This window comes from Lepus europaeus, chromosome 17 (genome assembly GCF_033115175.1).
Source record: "Lepus europaeus isolate LE1 chromosome 17, mLepTim1.pri, whole genome shotgun sequence".
NCBI lineage: Eukaryota > Metazoa > Chordata > Mammalia > Lagomorpha > Leporidae > Lepus > Lepus europaeus.
Window position 1 is genome coordinate 44904697 of NC_084843.1, and position 20161 is coordinate 44924857.

The 20161-nt window shown below is 36.5% G+C and overlaps 1 protein-coding gene across 15 annotated transcripts in view; it reads right to left on the reverse strand.

Annotated features, from left to right (window-relative positions):
- Positions 1 to 20161, reverse strand: part of PCDH15 (protocadherin related 15) — a 725080-nt gene that overhangs the window by 227991 nt on the left and 476928 nt on the right. The gene's annotated exons all lie outside the window — the stretch shown is intronic.

Genomic DNA, 20161 nt, shown 5'->3' on the forward strand with positions numbered 1-20161 from the left:
TATTCTTTGTTGGTGTTCAATTCACAGTTGTTTAAAACATGCTAAATTAAAGACTTCTCTTATTTTTATTAGCAGTTTGTTCACTATACCAATCATCAAAGCAGTTAATGTCCACAATAATTACATTTTATTTAGGCATCCAAAGTACACTATGATCTTGTTCTAACCTGTCTTTACACATTTATATTCTACAGCTAACTCTTTAACACAAAGTTTAGGTTTCAAAGTATTTTATAATTTTAGTCAGCTTCCAAGCAACTCCAAAATCTAAATGGTTGACCACAATTGATGCTTATCCCCAGCCTCTGCAGCGTCCATCATGAATTCTCTGCATCTTGATGCTTTTGTCTTTACTCCAGAAAGGGTGCTAAGGGAGCAGCCTCCATGGATATATCACTCATGTGACAAAGGGAAATAAAGCAAGCAAGACAGGATTACCAAGCTACGGCCCTGAATGCTTCTGCTTGGGAATGGAAACAACACTCAAAATTCCACTTCACTGGTCAAGGCAAATCCTGTGACCAAGGTGTGATATGGTGAGGTGGACAAGCTTCATCCTCTACTGGACTGGGGCAGACTAACATAGAAACAATGCAATCAACTACTTTCATTTTCTTGGAAATGTACCATGCTCTCATCTTTCCTGACAGGCCTACTCTTCTTTAAAAAACCAACAACAACAATAAACAATAAAAAAAAAACAACTCAACTTAAGTCTTCAAAATCTAGATCCAATTCCACACATTAGAGGAATTCTTTCCTTCCAGCCAGCCTTCTGATTCCCTTTGCACTTAGCACTTCTATTGCTATTTGTATGGCCTGTAACTATTTGTTAAGCACAAAGGGCCTTACTTCCTTCATCTTTTCCATAACAGAAGGCACCATTAGAGAAAAGAATCTATGAATTTTTATGTGAGAAATGGTGTAATGTTTGAGAATACAAAGTTGGGTCAGGGATAGAGGTGTAGAAGAGAAAAAAGATAGCAACTATTTAGAAATACATTATTTTCCTAGGTTTGGGAGGTATGTAATGTAGATGACCTGAGGATGTCAAATTAAGCAAACCATTTTAAGCTATTATAATATATCCTGAAGTCCTCTTCATGACAGAATGTAAATTAGTCCCAAATGATAAAAAAAATAAGCATCAGGAAATCTCTACACTAACATCTTTTGCATATTCAGTTCTTACATAATCTTAGCATTCAGAGATTATGACTTTGATGCTTGAGAAAAAGTTATTACTTTGTTCAGTTTCACACAATAAACAGACTAAAATATACCAGTTCATCTTCACTAAATGTCTTTACAAAGTTCTATAGTAAGGTTGTCTTTTCTCCTTTTTCAAATTTTCCTTACAGTACTGCAAGCAGACAGGAAAATCTGAGACGGCTCAATCCATTTCTCTATCAAATGGTATTTGATAATCTTTGCCTGTGGCTTAGTATATCAATTTGTGTAATGGTGGAAATTTATGTTGAAATTATCATCTGTTTTCTCACCTCTACTTACCTCTAATTCTTCATGTTCCCCAAATTTTTCTATGAACATGTTCTAAGCCCCATATTTAACTGTATTTTGTCAAACTATTTCATGCCTGCTTTATTCTGCCTTGGAGTTCTCCTACTTCCCAAACTGGTTATTCTTTAATCCAAGGTGATCTCTCTCTGAGGAGAATCAAAGTAAAATATTCCTTTTGTCCTGAATTTCATTATGCAATCCTAACAACTTAATATATTTTTCTGTAATTTTTATAACTCTCATGAAATTTAGAGTCCTTAAAGCAAGACTCTAAATATTCTAAATACCATGTCATGCAGTTCTTTGCACTGACAGATGGGACTAAGCTTTATTTTCCACAACAGTTCCTTTTGGAACTACTGCCAGTAAGGAATTATATACCATTCCTACTGTAATACCGAATGACACAGAGATAAAAAAAATCCACTTAGGGAGCCAGTGTTGTGGCATAGTAGGTTACACCTCCACCTGTAGCACAGGCATCCCATACACACACCACCTTCAGTGCCTGCATCCAAAATGGATTCCAGTTCAAGTCCTGGCTGCTCCACTTCCAATTTTAGTACACGTGCTGCCAAAGTGAGCACTGCTCCACTTCCAACCCAGCTCCCTGCTAATACTTCTGGGAAAGCAGTGCACGATGCCCCACATGCTCGGGCTCTTGCACCCACATGGGAGACCTGGAAGAAGCTACTGGCTCCTGGCTTTGGATTGGCCCAGCTCCGCTGTTACAGCCATTTGGGGAGTGAACAAGCGGATAGAAGAGTCCTCTCCCCACCCCAGTCTCTGCCTCTCTGTAATTCTGCATTTCAAATAAATAAATAAATCTTTAAATACTCCATTTAATATTGTCTTTTCCTTTTTTTTACTGTTTTAAACATTTCTCAGAATTTTAATTTACAAAAAAAATTTGAGGTAGTAATAACAAAAGTTATCATATAGCCCTCATCTAACTATTAATAACTTACATCACTATTTCTGTTATGATTAATGAATCACACCCAGCTTCTATTTTTAATCTAACTCTATCCCTTCCCTATCAACCTCAAGTAAACTAGACTCTGTGTTTGGATTGTGTTGTGTTTTATATCTTTTTTTTAATAAATGATTTATCTATTTATTTAAAAGAGTTACAGAGAGAAAGGCAGAGAAAGTGAAAGAGAAAGAGAGAAGGAGAGGGAGAGAGGTTATCCATCTGCTGTTTCACGCCCCAGATGGCACAAAGGCCATCTTTAGGCTAGGCCAAAGCCAGGAACTTCTTCCAGGTCTCCCATGAGGGTGTCAGGGGCTCAAACACTTGGGCCATATTACACTGTTTTTGCCAGCCCATTTGCAGGGAGATGGATTGGAAGTAGAGCAGCAGGGACATGCCCGACACCCATATGGATTGCCAGCATAGCAGACAGAGACCTCAACTGCTAGACCATGTTAGCTCCCACATAAAAGGAAGGATACAAAGTATGTGTCTTTCTGTGTCTGGCTCATTTAATGCAACCTGATGCCCTCCAGGTCCATCCATTTTGCTGAAAATAAGAGGATTTCATTCTTCTTTTATAGTTGAATAATATATCATTGTGTATACATAGTATCTATTCTGTACCCATCAATGTGATGGTGATAAGATACACTACCATTTCTAAGACTGAGTATTCCCAGTAAAAACTGTTCTTTTTTTTTAACTTTGTCATTGCTTTCTTAGAATCTAGAATTTTTAAGAAAATATATTTTAAATTAACTTTCTAAATAAGTATAGCACTTATATCTATTTTTTAAAAAAATATTTATTCTGACAGGCAGAGAGAGAGAGAGAGAATCTTCCATTTGCTGGTCATTCCCCAAATGGCCGGAACTGACAGAGCTGAGCCAGGTCGAAGGCAGGTGTGGCAGAAGCTCAAGAACTGGATGTCCCACAAGAGCAGCAGGGCTCAAGTACTTGGGGCCATCATTTGCTGCCTTCCCAGTCACATTAGCGGGAATCTGGATCAGAAGCAGAGCATCTGGGCCTCTAACCAGCATTCTGAAATGGGATGCTGCTGTAGCAAACTGCACTTTTTTTTTTAAAGGTTTATTTGAAACAGTTACAGAAGGAGGGAGGGACAGAGGGAGATTTTTCTTTTGCTTGCTTACCCCCCAAATGGCTACAATGTCCAGGACTGGGTCAGGCTGAAGCCAGAAGCTTCATTTGGGTCTCCTACATGGGTAGCAAAGGCCCAAACACATGGGTCATCTTCCACTGCTTTCCCCAGGCCATTAGCAGGAAGCTGGATCAGAGAGGAGCAGCCAGGACTCAAACCGGATCCCATATAGGACGCTGGCATTGAAGGTGGCAGTTTTACCTGCTACACCCTAAAGCCAATCCCAGCAAATAGCATCTTAACCTGCTGTCTCACAATGCTGGCCTCAACATACCTGTTTTTTACAGTATTGGATGCGATAGTTTACTTCTCAATGGCCTATTTTAGTGTTACTCAACCTGTTTTTATCACCCTTGAAACAATCTATTCACAGGGTTTTTTTCTCTTAAATGAACCCTCTTGCTATTTTATTACCACAGACATATTGTGTGTGTGTGTGTGTGTATACATACAGAGAAAAATAGAGAGATCCATAGAGGCAGATATAGATTTCTCATCCTCTATTTCACCCCAAAATGCCTACAAGAGCCAGGGCTGAGCCAGGTCAAAGCCAGGAGCCAGTAACTCCCTCTGAGTCTCCCACACTGGCAGCAGAGACACAACTGCATGAGCCATCACCCACTGCCTGCTATGTCACACACTGGCAGGAAACTGGAATACAGAAAAGAGCCTGCACTTGACCCCTGGAACTCAAACGGGGGATGAGGGCATCTCAAGTGGTGCTTTAAAATCTGCGCTGAATGTGTACCCCAGAAGGGTTAACGCTTCCCTGCTTCCTGAAAACTTGTTTTTATCACTGCAGATGGCACGCACCTGTGGTAAAAGCATGTCTAGTGGAGAGAGAGGTCTCTAACTTTTCAATACACCACAATTAAGCATTTTCACATAAGAATTGGCCCAGCGCTTGTGCTGTGGCTCACTAGGCTAATCCTCCACCTGCAGCGCCGGCACTCCGGGTTCTAGTCCCAGTTGGGGTGCCTGATTCTGTGCCAGTTGCTCCTCTTCCAGTCCAGCTCTCTGCTATGGCCTGGGAGGGCAGTGGAGGATAGCCCAAGTGCTTGGGCGCCTGCACCCATATTGGAGACCAGGAGGAGGCATGTGGCTCCTGGCTTCGGATTGTTGCAGTGTGCCGGCCATGGTGGCCATTTGGGGAGGTGAACCAACTGAAAAGGAAAAGGAAGACCTTTCTCTCTAACTCTGCCTGTCAAGAAAAAAAAAAAAAAAAAAAAAGAATTGGCCCAGCAATACTCATCATAGGACATTGTTTTCTTTTTCCTTTTTTTTTTTTTTTTAAGATTTACTGGCACTGTGGCTTAGCAAGTAAAACCTCCACCTCTTGTACCAGCATCCCATATGGGCACTGGTTCGAGTCCTAGCTGTTCCACTTCTGATCCAGCTCTTTGTTATAGTGTGGGAAAACAATGGAAGATGGCCCAAGTGCTTGGGGCCCTGCAGCTGCATGGGAGACCAGGAAGAAGCTGCTGGCTTCAGATCAGCTCAGCTCTGTAACACTGCCTTTCAAATAAATAAATAATTCTTTAACAAAAAGGCATATTTATTTTTGAGGCAGAGTTACAGACAAAGAGGAGAGATAGAGAGGTCTTCCATTCTCTGCTTCACTCTCCAAATGGCCACAACCACCGGAGCTGGGCTGTTCTGAAGCTCGGAGCTTCTTCGGGTTGCCCACATTGGTGCAGGGGACCAAGCATTTGGGCCATTTCCCACTGTTTTCCCAGGCCATCAGCAGGGAGCTGGATTGGAAGAGGAGCAGGCAGAAATTGAACCAGAACTCATATGGGATGCTGGGATCCACTGGTGGAGGCTTAGCCTATTATGCCACAGCACTGAGGGCATAGGTTTTTTTTTTTTTTTTTTTTTGACAGAGTGGATAGTGAGAGAGAGAGAGAGACAGAGAGAAAGGTCATCCTTTGCCGTTGGTTCACCCTCCAATGGCCGGCGCTGCCGGCGCGCTGAGGTCGGTGCACCGCGCTGATCCGATGGCAGGAGCCAGGTGCTTCTCCTGGTCTCCCATGGGGTGCAGGGCCCAAGCACTTAGGCCATCCTCCACTGCACTCCCGGGCCACAGCAGAGAGCTGCTGGAAGAGGGGCAACAGAGACAGAATCCGGCGCCCCGGCCAGAACTAGAACGGGTGTGCTGGCGCCGCTAGGCGGAGGATTAACCTATTGAGCCACGGCGCTGGCCAAGGCCATAGTTTTATACACTACTTACCCTTTCACTACACAGGGTAACTCAGGGCATTGTCTGGATTTATAATCAACTCCTATCACATTTTAAGTAATGGAGTTACAGAAAGGCCCCATCACTATGCATTGCATTTTATGTGATAATCTACTTGGCTCCGGCATTTCTATTTATTTATTTGTGCTTACCTTTTGCTTTCAAGTTTTAACACTTACTTCAATTACTGTTTTTTTTTTTTTGCTATTTTAAGTGTTTGCCACTATGTTCATTGAAGATATAATATTTTGCTTATCAGATGTCTTTATAACCATATATACTAATGCTAAGTTTTAATTCTATTTCTATTCAGTATTCTTTTCTATGAAATATAAATATGTCCATGAACTTCCCTAAAGAACAATTCATGTCTTTAGTGTTACTCTTCTGTCTGTCATAGAGCTTTTTGTTACATCATGCTGTCTCATAAATGATTTTCTTATATTAGTGCTGAGGGTAAGTACACAACAAAAAATGGAAACTGAAAAGAATGTGGCAACCATTGGATTCTCTGTGAAATCCACATGACTGGACTTTCTAGGAAATATTTCGGTATTCAAATAACAAGTAGGAGGGTCAGTGCTGCGGAGTAGCAGTTAATGCTACCATCTGCAGCACTAGCATTTCATTGGCACGCCACTTCCAGTCCTGGCTGCCCTGCTTCCAGTCCAGCTCCCTGCTAATGCACCTGGGAAAGCAGCAGAAAATGGGCCAAGTGCTTGGGCCCCTGGTGCCCATGTGGGAGACCCAGAAGAGGCTCCTGGCTCCATCCACTGTGGCCACTTGGGGAATGAACCAGCACATAGAGGCGCTCTCTCTCTCTCTCTCTCTCTCTCTCTCTCTCTCTCCCTTTCCCCCTCTGTAACTCTGCCTTTCAAATAAATAAATAGATCTTTAAAAAAAAAAAGGTGTATATCTAAGGCAAGAGAAATAAATATGATATTCATTTAATGAGAGAGTTTCCTAATTCCTAAATATGATCTATAATTCATTTCACGGAATAAAAGGTCACACTGTTTCCCAGAAGACTGCACAAGTAAAAGAGCTTTCTCCGTTTTATGCATACTGTCACAATCTCATCATCTTCATTCACCTTATTAAAGTCCTTGTGATAAAGCAGGATATATATTCTGATCCCTTGGTCTTACTTTATTAACACTCATTCCTTGAATTAAGCCTAAAATTCAGTAATTTTCAGCTATTTTCCATTACCTTAATCTGAGATATCACTAAATAGGTTAATTTAAAAATGTATGTTGTATATTCACTTCTTTGCCAATAATTCACTAAAGAACTGAGGATCATATTTTATATTGTCTTGTACAACATACTCATTTAAATCAGTGAAACAGAATTAATTGGAAAGAGAAGCGTATCTTTTCTTATTAACTTCCTAGGACTGCATTCATGCAGAGGAAAGGAACTTACATGTCCAAAATGTAAAACTGTCATTTAAAGCACAAATTATGGATCCTTAAGCTGCTGTGCAGGGCAGGCATTGGCGGCACAGTGGGGTAAGCTGCCACTCGGGATGCCTGCTTTCCATATCAGAGTGTCTGAGATCTAGCTCCAGCTACTTCACTTTTGATCCAGCTTCCTGTTAACATGTCTGGGAAAGCAGATGTAGCTTATATATTTGAGTCCTTGCTACCCACATGGGAGACACGAGTGAAGTGTCTGGCTCCTGACTCAAACTAACCCAGCCCCAGCTGTTGTGGGCATATGGGCAGTAAATTAGCAGATGGATGATTCTCTGTCAAATAATTAAATGAAATAAATATTAAAAAATCTAACTGCTGTGCTCTTCCCTTTCTAGCTGCCTTCATTCCAATGTATCTTTTTAAAAAAATTCTATTTTTTAAAATTTTGGATTAACATGTACTATTTATTTTATGAGGAATTCCACTGTATGTTTCTGTGTGCTACTGATTTTTTTAAACTTTTATTTAATAAATATAAATTTCCAAAGTACAGTTTATAGATTACAATGGCTTTTCTCCCCCATAACTTCCCTCCCACCTGCAACCCTCCCATCTTCTGCTCCCTCTCCCATTCTATTCACATCAAGATTCATTTTCAATTATCTTTATATACAGAAGATCAATTTAATATATCTTAAGTAAAGATTTCAACAGTTTGCACCCACACAGAAACATAAAGTGTAAAATACTGCTTGAGTACTAGTTATAGCATTAATTCACAATGAACAACACATTAAGATTTTATAAACAGTTGTTAACCATTTCAGAATGATTACTCTGCAGCAGACCTTAAACAATTTATTTTCTTTTACTTTGATATAAATGGTACTGCTGTTCATATTACTGTTAAATAGGTATTATATGTTTTTGGAATTGAAAGTTTATAAAAGTTCTAAATATTTCATCAATGTCCTAAAAAATTCTTTTTGGCTATTAGAATTAATACAGATTAGAGATTTAAAAATTAGAAATATAGATTAGAGATTTAAAAATTAGAGGAAACTTTAATTGGACATATAACTTTTTTAAATTGTCAGCACATGGTCAATATGAACATATTAATATTAATTGGCTATGCAAAATTTTCCCTAATCATAGTGGGATCTATTCTATGAATTGTTACTTTTGTGTACCATAACTAGTTCATAAAAAGGATCTAGTCAATAGAATTAAATGACATAAAATAACTGGAGTCTGGAAGCAAAGAACAGATAGAAGGGTTAAGTTTATTTTTTTAAAGATATATTACTCTGGAAAACTGAAACTCCATAATCTGACTTAACCATTACAGATAATAGAGAAAAAAGTTACTGCCTTATTTCCCACTTCAGAGTCTGAGGAAGCTAAATGGAGACTGCAGCTACTGTCCAACCTTTCAAGTGTGAACCACTCTGATTGGGTTTGCCCAGAGGAAACATTACTCCTGCTACTTTCATAAAGACTGATCACTCTTGACAGAAATCTGTCTGTGCCGACATGGATGGGTTTAGTACTGAGGAGTCATAAAACCATTAGAAAAAACTGCAGACTCAGAGGAACTCCTCTTAAACACATTCAGATAGGAGGAGTAATAAAGTGAAAAAGAGGCTGCACTCACTGCATATCCACGTTGTGAATTATAACTCACACAGGGAGTATTTCCAGTCCTGAATTTCAGAACTCCCAATGAACCAATCCATCAGAAATACCAGAAACTAAATAGTGAGCAAACAGGCAAAAAAAATATATTGTCTACATTTATTTATTTTGCAGGCTAAACAAACAAAACCTCCAACTTTGACTCTTGTATGACTTGAAGAAGCAGCTAAATTCTAGAAGGGTTCACTTGTAGGTTGGGTTATTTGAAAAGAAAGCAGAGGTAGAAATCAGTTGCAAGTATTTTTTAATGGGTATGTTTTCCAGGTAAAACCCTCAAAGACAGAGAACAAAGGCAGAACTGGATTAAGGAGTCTAGCTCTTTTTCAGGGTCAGCAGCAGCTTTTGTCAACCATGAAAAGGGCTCTAAAGTTCGAATTGCAGATCAGAGTTGTTCCAAACTGGCAACAAATGACCACACCTTTATTCTCAGGTTTCAGACAGGATGTGGACAAATGGTGTGATCCTTGCCCACAGCAGCCTCTGCACTAGAGACCACTCCTAATGTGGTTGGCAGATGATGGATATTTTTCTCCATCCCTTCCAGAAGCTGAGACTTTAAAAGCTCTGTTTTAAAATGGGATTTGCTGGTACATCTCAGTCTTTATCATAAGTATGTATCTATTGAACTTCTGACAACAAAAAATAGCAAATCTTGTATATGAACACACATATCCACACACATGTACAAAAACTCACTTCAACAGCAACCAACCACTCATTGTTTGTAAGTAAAAAAAAAAAAAGGATATGATGGCATTAAAGTCACAAAAATCAGAATTTGATTTCCTAATACTAATAATTTCTTTAATATCCTAACCCTAAGATGGGGTTCATGGTTTCTTATGGAATTTGATGTGTATCTAATAGAAATCCTAAAAACAGCCATCTTTACATCTTTTCTGTAGTTCAGCTCTTTCAAATACTCATTAAGATAGTTATTATTAACTAATTTACATAAAAAGAAATGGCACAATAGCAAAGAAACTGATTTAGGTTTCTATGGCTAGCAAATAAGAGAACCTGACTTTGAATTTAGGTCATTAACTACTCTCTGCGATCTTTGTGCAGGGAAAGAGGATATTTTGACTGGTGTGCCAATATTATTCTAGCCAATGGTAGACTGGAGTCCAGAGATAAACAGTAGGATGACCTGGATATAATATAACATTTACTCTGAAATACTTTACTTATTTAATGGTAATATTACCAAAAATACACATGTTGAAGATTATTACAAAGCAACTAAGAATTTAGATGCATTCAATTAGAAAACATACAAACACAAATTACAGAAAATTGTCAGTGATTTCTCTCTCATTTTCCTTACTGCGCAGCAAGCTAGTCTGAAAAATCAATAGAAGTTGTGTCATAAAACCATGGGAAATACAGTATGCAGTGTATCCAGAACAATGAGTTTCCCTGATTATTTAGAAGCATGAGAGTCAGTTCCAAAATCAAGCTACAATATGCTCAGTGTCTGTATCTGTCTTCTCTATCCTCCTGCTGCTGCAGCTGAGGAGCAGCTTCACCACCGGCTCCATTCCCCCTACAGTCCCTGGTGTGATGCTCTTGGCACTGTGCCGCCACTTTGGCTTTCCTCATTTTTTAATGTGAAATTAGTTTTTACCAAATTCCATGTGGTATATAGACACAACTCTAAGAACATAATAATAACCCCTTCTCCCTCCTTTCCTCCTCTTCTCCCCCTCCACACACCTCCACATACTTCTTTCTCGCATCTATTCTCATCATTCTTCAGATCTGCTGAAGATTTTATCATTACAAAAACTGAAGAAAGCAATCTTTATCATCTCCTACTGTGTCTGTCTTCCTACAGTTCATTTATAGCTCAATACAGTAGGGTAAACAATAGAAAAAAAAGAAAATGTACCATCTTTTATATTCATTATATTCATTCCTTAATGTGTTATTTACTTAGTACTGCAAAACTTTTTTTTATCTCTATTAGCCTTTGCACTTTCTTCTATGTGGTCATCTTATTATTCCATTCATTCTTTGGTTCTCAATTTGCATAGCACTCCCTCCAAAAGCACTTCATGTTTAAAATTTATTTATTTAAAGGCAGAGAAAGGGAGAGGGAGAAGGAGGAAGGAAGAGAGGGAGAAAAGGAGAGAGTGAGAGTGAGAGCGAGAGAGAGCAAGAGCGAGAGAGAGTGAGAATGAATCATCCACTGGTTCATTTCTCAAATACGACAAGGGTTGGGACAGGTGGCAGCCACAAGCCAGGAACTCAATCCAGATATACACATGAGCAGAAGGGATCCAATTACTTGAGCCATCACATGTTGCCTCCCATGGTGCACATCAGCAGTAAGTTTGGAAGGAGAATATAGCAGGACACCAGCCCAGGCATTACAATGCAGAATGGAACTCCAATATGGGATGAGGCTGCTCCAAAGAGTGGCCCACCCACTGAGCCAAAAGCTGCCCCTCCTCAGAGCACTTCAGCCTCTCAAGGTATCAGAGGAAGCTGTTATTCACACACATAGAATATGCTTTTTTCCCTTATGGTGCATGTGGCAATTTTACTTTTGCATGTAACATATGTTTATTTATATCTGAAACATCACCAGTCTGTGAGGTCCTAAAGGGCAGAGGTCCTTCTATTTATTCCAACCCTGAATAGGTGAAAGATTTAAAAAGCATCATAACCATTCAACTGAGGTAGAAAGTATGTTGATTAAATTTACATAAAGTAGAAGACAATATTGAAAATATATTACCATTTTCTTATTTATTTGTAACTAGAAGAGCACCTAATTTTTCACAGGGAAGCAGAACAGGGCATTATTTAATCTCTATCCAGAAATAATTGTACAGTTGTATCTGTGTTGGCTGATTAACAACATTCTGATTATGATATTCTTAGAGTCCTTAAGATCTTAACACAATGCAGTTAAATGGATATTTTACTGTTTAGTGTTTTCAAATATTTTTACTCATTATTGTGGTATGGGGATCACCTATATCTAATTCTATCTGAAATGTCGTGCTAGCAAATTGGGAAAAGAAATTTAGGTCCTAAAGTTTTCTATATTTAATCTGCCGCAGATCCTTACTTGCAATTAATCTACACATTTTGAAAAGGTAGTTTTTGGCCTGATTGATGGGAGCTAATAATCGTTACAATACTTTCAGTTCTCAACACAGAAACTGACTTTATCATTCATTTTACCAGCATGCATTTAAGATGTAGTATTTGTCATGTGTTATGCTGAACACATGTAAAGAAATCACAGTTACTTACCTTTGCTTACTTAAAACACAAAACTAAAATATAATAATGTCAAGATGCAGTTACTAAAGCTGGATGTTGAGTATAGATACTAATTAGTGCCATATTCTAATTAGATGTAATTATGTATCTCTCTCTCTCTCTCTCTCTCTCTCTCTCTATATATATATATATATAGTAACTGGTATTTGTTGAGTATCTTACTTTAAAAGTCACTTTTATATAGATTATATAATTTAATCATTGCATCAAAACTGTTAGAAATTATTATCATCACGTTCAATTTACTGATGAGAAAACTGAAGTTACGAGAACTAAAATAAATTCTCTAATTTGTATAACTAGTAGGTAAGCAGTGGAAGTAAAATCTCAATCCTGATTTTTCCACATAAAATTTTTGCTTTCCCAAACACATCTCTTTTCTTTGTCTTCACATCTTTTCTCGCTTTTTCTCTCCATTATAATGATATTCTTATCTAGAAGATTACTAAAATTTTGATAAATGTGTAACACCATACCCTATACGTGTCAAATCTTACTCCACATGGCAATCTGCTTAGATTACACAAAATTAACTTCATTTACAACTCATACAAAATGAAACCATAACTGTACATTCTGTTTAATGAAGTCAGTGAATTTAGATTTAGAGACACAGTGAAGTTAATCTTCATGTATCTCAAAAAGATTACTATTATATCAAAAAAAAAGCCAAAATAACCTTAGCTTACTTATAATAATTGATAGTATGCAAATCTTTTATAAAATAATGGTCTTTGTTTCTGGTTATACTGCAAGATTCAGAGAACTGAGGGGACAACATGACAACTAGACAGTAACTTTTCAAATACGGATTCTGAATTCCATATAAAATTCTCAGTTCCCCACACACGGCATGTAAAAGCATTAGGGGCAATGGAAGTACTCATAAAAGCTGAGCGTTTCAACTGATGATCATTTTGATGCAATCAATCACAAACCCAAGCACTGTTCTGTTGTTTTATTGTTGCAGGTAACTTGTAAATAGGTCTTTCTGGGTCTTTTGCTTAGAGAAGCTTTGAAGTAAGTTATATATTTAATATTAAATATTGTTTAAAATTGCAAAAGCTGTACTCATCACACTAACTTTCACAGAACAAAGGAAGGAAGGAATAAGAGCAGGAAGGCAAACAGGTAGGCAAGCAAACCAGTCTGCATGTGAGTATATATAAAGATGAATAAACATTGACAGGATAAAGTCAAGAAAACATTTTATAAGAAAACAGAATATTTTTTTCAGTGGAGCACTTTTCAAAATCATGGCTGTGTAGACGTGGAAATGAAGTTATACTTATTCAATACAACAAAATGAACAAAGTTAAGTAGTATATATTTCTATAATTATTTAAATGGTTAGTGTTGTATTTGAGTTACAGTCAATTTCCACTTTTCTCTGATCCCATATCACTTTGTTCATGCCAATTTCACAATACTTCACATTGCAGTGTACATAATTATTTACATTTATACCTCTGTTATCGAATGCAAATTCTAAAGGGCAGGAAATATGCCCTGTTCACATTAATGCATTTAGCATAGAACAGAGTTTGTCTCTCAAAAATATTAATTGATTTTGAATATGTTACGTTTCCCATTGCCATATTAGAAAAACAAGCCAATGCCTTAAACTACAAAAAGTGTTGTAAATTTGACTGACTTAGCCATACTTGCTTTCATTCAAGCATTTATTCACCATTAGTGGTTGCTGACTTTGAATTTGACAGCACTTCGGGGACTGCGACTGCGATAAAGGACAAGAGAAATGTACCCTTTGATCTTATGCCACTTGAACTACACTGGAAAACATAGATATTTAACAAAAATTGCCCTTCTAAAAACACTAAAATAATAACCTTGAGTAATGAAGTAAAGATGCATTGCACAGTAAGGACATTTAGCAAGGCTTTTAACCTGTCCTGGAAATTACATTCTAATAAGGAGGATAAATGTTTTGTTTCTTAAAAGTCGTTCAAATACACCACGTTGAATTTTAATGAGTATTATAAAGAAAATAGAGTGAAGTATGAGAATGAGTGAATCTTAATTCAATATTGTGGGGCCAAAAGGGAAATGCATTCATTCCACATCCATCACTCTTAAACTACAGCCTTACTAAGATTAGGAAGTTTGGGGTCCCTACGGCAATTTGCAAGTTATGTGTATTAAGTACAAGTCATTACAAAAAATAAATGCATATTTCTCTTTAGGTTTTGATACTTGTAAATATGGGAAATGGCAATAAATACAGTATACCTTGATTTCAGTAAAATTCTTAAGGTAATTTCTCTTTATATTTTAGTGTATAAGATAGAAAAAGTGTTTCCTTGATAATGGCATAATGATTTGGGATTTAGTACTACTGAAGAATCATTCTGAAGTTCAATGCCAAACTGGTATCTGACAAGTGGCAGCCTTCTATAATATTAGTAATGGGAACAACACTGGCAGACGTTTTGAGGAACGTATAAAAATCACAATTTTTCAAGTGTATCGATAACATAAAGCTTACAAAAATTGTTCATATAACAGATAATTGAAAAAATGATTAAAATAAATGTCAATACAAGTACCCACAATGTTTCTACTACCATCATTGTCACACTGGTTACCTCGTTCTTATTATGCCTGAGAGATACATATTCTTTTTAAGTCTAGGGAACTCTAAACTAGACCTCATCTTCCCATTTCACAGACAAGGAAGCTGAGTCATATGGATTAGATAATATGCTCAACTCAGAGTTGCCAAATGTTGTAGACAGAATTTGAAACACTACCACCTAATGTCAGGGTTAGAGGTCTTATCTGGAAATTTCACTTGCCTTCAGTTGAATAAATGCAAAGTCTTTATGATTACACAGCTTGATGCAATGAGTTCTGCCCCTTGTCATTGATGTTATTTTGGAACAGCGCTTCTCACAGTCTGCAGCCCTAAGGTAGGTACCCTATTTGCACTTATCATATCAGGTTTTGTAACTGAATGTGTTAATACACAGAGAGCACCTAGAACAGGATGCAAGTGGCAAAGTCAATATAAGTTACCAAGGTTAAAATCATTTATAGAATGGTAGTGAAAGTCTTCCTAAATTCATAATCCTGCTTCAAAGTCCACAGATCTCTATAGACCTATATAATCTCTCAAAAATTCAGTCCTTCATTTTCCATCCAAAGGGGTTCAGTTAATCTACTCTTCCAATCAGATCTCAAAAGCTGACAGTAAATCAAATAAAGGAATAAAATTAAATTATGAAAAATACACACTGCTGGTCTATTTTTAGAAAATTGATCTTGTCAACATCATCTCTTTAAAATAACAATTGACAGTGTCAATTAACCCACACTTCCTTTGGAAGATTTTATGCATTTGTATACTTTTCTTGAGCTCATGGGATTTGTGACAGGTAGCATGGGGCAATCCAAGAGTAATCCTAAAAGCAAATCTGCATAAAAAAGTCAACTCATTTTGTACAACTCAAGGAGCTCTGCTGAGCTGTACTAATTCAGAAAGTTCATGCTGTGAATGACTTGATTGTAGTGCACTAAAATTTTAGTCTCTTCAAGACATACTACCTCCAATTTTCCATGAGAGAGAAAATTAACTATAAAGATTTCTAAATATCAATATTTCTGTCTGATCCATACCATTGTAATCAGAGAAGAAGCTAGTCAAGCACCTAGAAGTTCACAGAACAGATATCCTTGTCATTTTTAGTAGTTTCTTTAAAAAAGTGTTTGAAGGGGAAAAGGCGAATATTCTTTGAGTGATATATCTGCTTTCTTATTATTTCTGTTTTTCTTTTCTCCCACTCCCAACTCCGCTCCACTGTGCTTTCCCCAGTCCCTTCCTAAAAGTATTAAACTTTTACCATTTAAAACTCCTGCAATGCAGAAACTGTTCTGTATAGCACCTCTTGGTAAAGAGTTAAATTAAATGAAAGTGAAAGAATTCAAAAATAACCACTTTTGTGACAATTTCATTTTGGTGTTCCATATTTTCTTCTTATATCTATAATAAAATGATCAGAGGAATCTGGTGTTGGTAAATATTTTCAAATGTGTTTTTAGTAATCCCGTGATTATTCAGTTTTCCTTCTATTTCATTATTTTTTTCTTGTTGATTATGTTTCTCATGTAGCCCATGGAATGTTGATTATATGATACAGCAAGTCAAACAGCAAGAAAAGTATGATACTCTAATGCACAGTTTGAGCTATAAAAATAACAGCCAGGTGGTAAACAATCATGCTCCAAAGGGATAAATTTGAAGGTTGTTGGGCTATACAATATGGAAATTTTTCTTTAATAACCTAGAGTTGAATATTTGGCTGTTATTCTGAATTTCCTATAAAATTTAAATCACTGTGGAATGAATCTAATAAGCTACATAGAATTAAATTGCAATTTAAAACTATTTATCATGTCAGCAATATTCACAATAGTCACATTTTCTTGTACCTAGACTACTCTGACCTGCTTTATAATACCATCCTCTAACCAAGCCCCTAGGATGATTTGTTTAGCTTGTTCATTATATATATATATTTTTTTAAATATTTATTTATTTTTATTATATAAAAATATATTTTAAAATTTTTTTTATAAAAATGACCTTATACTCACAATATCAATATGTGGTTAGAGATTCTGTGCAAAAAAGACTTTTTTTCTATTTAAAAGTATTAAGTCAATAAAGATTGGTAAAGATAGATATATAAGAAAAATCAGATATTCCTTAATAGATATGAGTTATAGCAACATAATCATTTATTAACCAGCATACAAAACATAAATGTTATTACTTCCATGTAATTTCATATAACTAGATTAAAAGATAAAGTTAGGTATCTGCTATGGTTTGGATACAGGCTAAGGCTTCATGTGTTCAGACTTAGTCCAGAGCCTGCATTAGAGTATTAGAGGTACAGCAGCCAGCCTGCAATGCTGGCATTCCATATGAGAACCACCAGTTCATCTCCCAACTGCTCCTCTTTCCTTTCAGCTCCCTGCTAATGGCCCAGGAAAGCAGCAGAAGATGGCCTTTCCCACCTACGTTGGAGACCCAGATGAAACTTCTGGCTCTTGGCTTTGGCCTGATCCAGCAGTGGCCTTTGCAGCCATCTGGGGAGTGAACCACTGGACGGAAGATCCCTTTCTATTCCTCTTTCTCTCCCTCTTTCTCTCTCTAACTCTGATTCTCAAATCAATGAATAAATTCTAAAAAAAAAAAATCTATATTTTGAGATATTAAGAGGGTGGAAAATTAATCTCACTATAGAATTTAGAAGTAGAACCTTTCAGAAGAGATTAGGACTAGAAAATGTTGTAAGGGTAGAGACCCACGAGTGGATCCTGGTGGACTGACATAAGAAGAGGGATAGAGACAAAGATGCACAGACACACACCCTGGCTGACTTTGAGCCACCTCAAGGTGGTTCTTATCAGCAAGAAGGCCATCACCATATGAATCTACTAGGCTTTTTACCTGCAGAACTGTAAGCCAAAAATAAATCCCTTTTCTTTATAAAATCACTCTGCATAAAAAACTTTGCTATCTTAATGAAAAAACTTGATACATAAAATTTACATGAGGATAGGATCATTACTTTGAGTCCATCTGAAAATGCAACGGTAGCTTTGGAATTGGACAACTAGCAGGTATTCCATTCTAGTAGCTAGAAAAGACTAAGGCAGTCTACCAAACAGTATGCCATGAAGACTTAACAAAAGCTTCTAATGGACACAGAATGTATAAGATTTGAGTTCATTCACTTTATTCTTAAAATTCTATAGCTGATCAAAAGGATATATTTTATGATGATTTCTACTTTCAGAATTTGATGCATTTATAATTTATTTTAGTTGCAACTTGAGCTCTCTTCAAAATATTCTTGAAAATGAAATTAAAGTATGTTTACTTTGGTGCAAAGTTTTGAAAATCCAGGCATTCTTTTCATAATACACATTTCCATGAAATTTTTGAATACTCTCCATATTTATAGAATGCTGAAATTACAATGATATAACCTTGATGCAAAATATAATCAAGGAACTATAGCAAGTCTGATAGGTAAAAGTTAGATATATAACATTTTAGTACATAAGCCTTAGTTTTTTCTACTAAAATATGATTGAAACCAAATGTTAACTGAATACTTCAAAATTTTACATATATATACTACAAAATAGAATTATATATTATTTTGTTATATATTATATACAGATACAGTTGCATATTTCAATTGCATTGTTTGCACGTCACATGCATTGTGTAGATTGTATGTAATCATATATATACACACACTTGTGTATATATACATACATACATACACAAATACACACAAAAGAATACACAGTTTGTAAAAGATAATTAAATTTTATGCCTATAAGAAACACATCTTACCAACAAAGACATCCAAAGACTGAAAGTGAAAGGATGGAAAAAGATATTCCATGCTAACAGAAACCAGAAAGCTGCTGTAGCCATTCTAACATCAGATAAAATAGACTTTAATACAAAAACTGCTAAAAAGACAAAGAAGGTCACTATGCAATGATTAAGGGATCAATTCAACAGCAAGCTGTGACTATAATAAATGTATATACAACAAATTACAGGGCACTTGGCTATTTAAAAAAAATTTTAATAGACCTAAAGAGAAACATAGACTCTCCTACAATTGTAATGCGGGACTTCAAGATCTCATTTTCAGCAATGGACAGATTAACTAGACAGAAAATTGGCAAGGAAACAACAGTCAATCAACATTATAGATCAAATTTACCTAATGGATATCTACAGAATTTTTTATCCTATAGTTGAAGAATACAAATTCTTCTCACCATACATGGAAATTTCTCTAGGATTGACCGCAGGCTAGGCCATAAAGCAAGTCTCAGCAAATTAAAAAAAAAAAAAAATTGAAATCGTATCATGCATCTTCTGTGGCCACAATGGAATAAAGCTGGAAATCAAAAACTCAAGAATCTCTAGAACATATGCAAACACATGGAAACTGAACAAAATGCTCCTGAATGAACAGATCATAGAAGAAATCAAAAGAGAAATCAAAAAACTGTTGTGGAACATTTTTTAAATGTTATTTGTTGAACTCTTTAATTAGTATAGAGTTAATCTTCTGTGTATAAAGTTACTTGAAAATAGATCTTAGAAAAAAACAAAGAATGGGAGTAGAAGAGGGAGGAGAAAGGGTAAGAGTGGGGGTGGCAGGGTGGGTATGGTGGGAAGAATCACTACATTCTTAAAGTTGTATTTATGAAATGCATGACATTTGTATACCTTAAATAAAAGATTTCTGTGGAAAATAATAAAATCAGACATATGTAAAAACAACCTGATTGTCGTTGTAGTACAATGCATAAAGCTGTTGTCTGCAACACTAACATCCCAAATGGGTGCTAGTTCATGTCCCAGCTGCTTCACTTCCAAGCCAGCTCCCTGCTAATGTGCCTGGGAAAAGCAGATGAAGGTGGTTTATATGCTTGGCTTCCTTTCACCCATGTGGGAGACCTGGATGAAGCTCCTGGCTCCTGGCTTTGGCCTGTCCATGCCCTAAACATTCTAATGAGTAGAAGATTCTCTATCTGTCTGTCTGTCTCTCTCCTCCTTTTCTCCCTCCCATTTAGGTGTAAAACATATGAAATATATGCATATGAGAGATCTTCATAAAGTCTGATGAAAGTGAGTGTTAAGAATAAACTGTATATATTTTAAAGTTTTTGGCTCCAAAATAAAATCTTTTAATGGTATGTTTTCCCTAACTTCTTGAAGTATATACACTGCCAAGAATGGAAATATTAAGAGCTGCCTTAATTTCATCATTAGTTGCTGACACAAA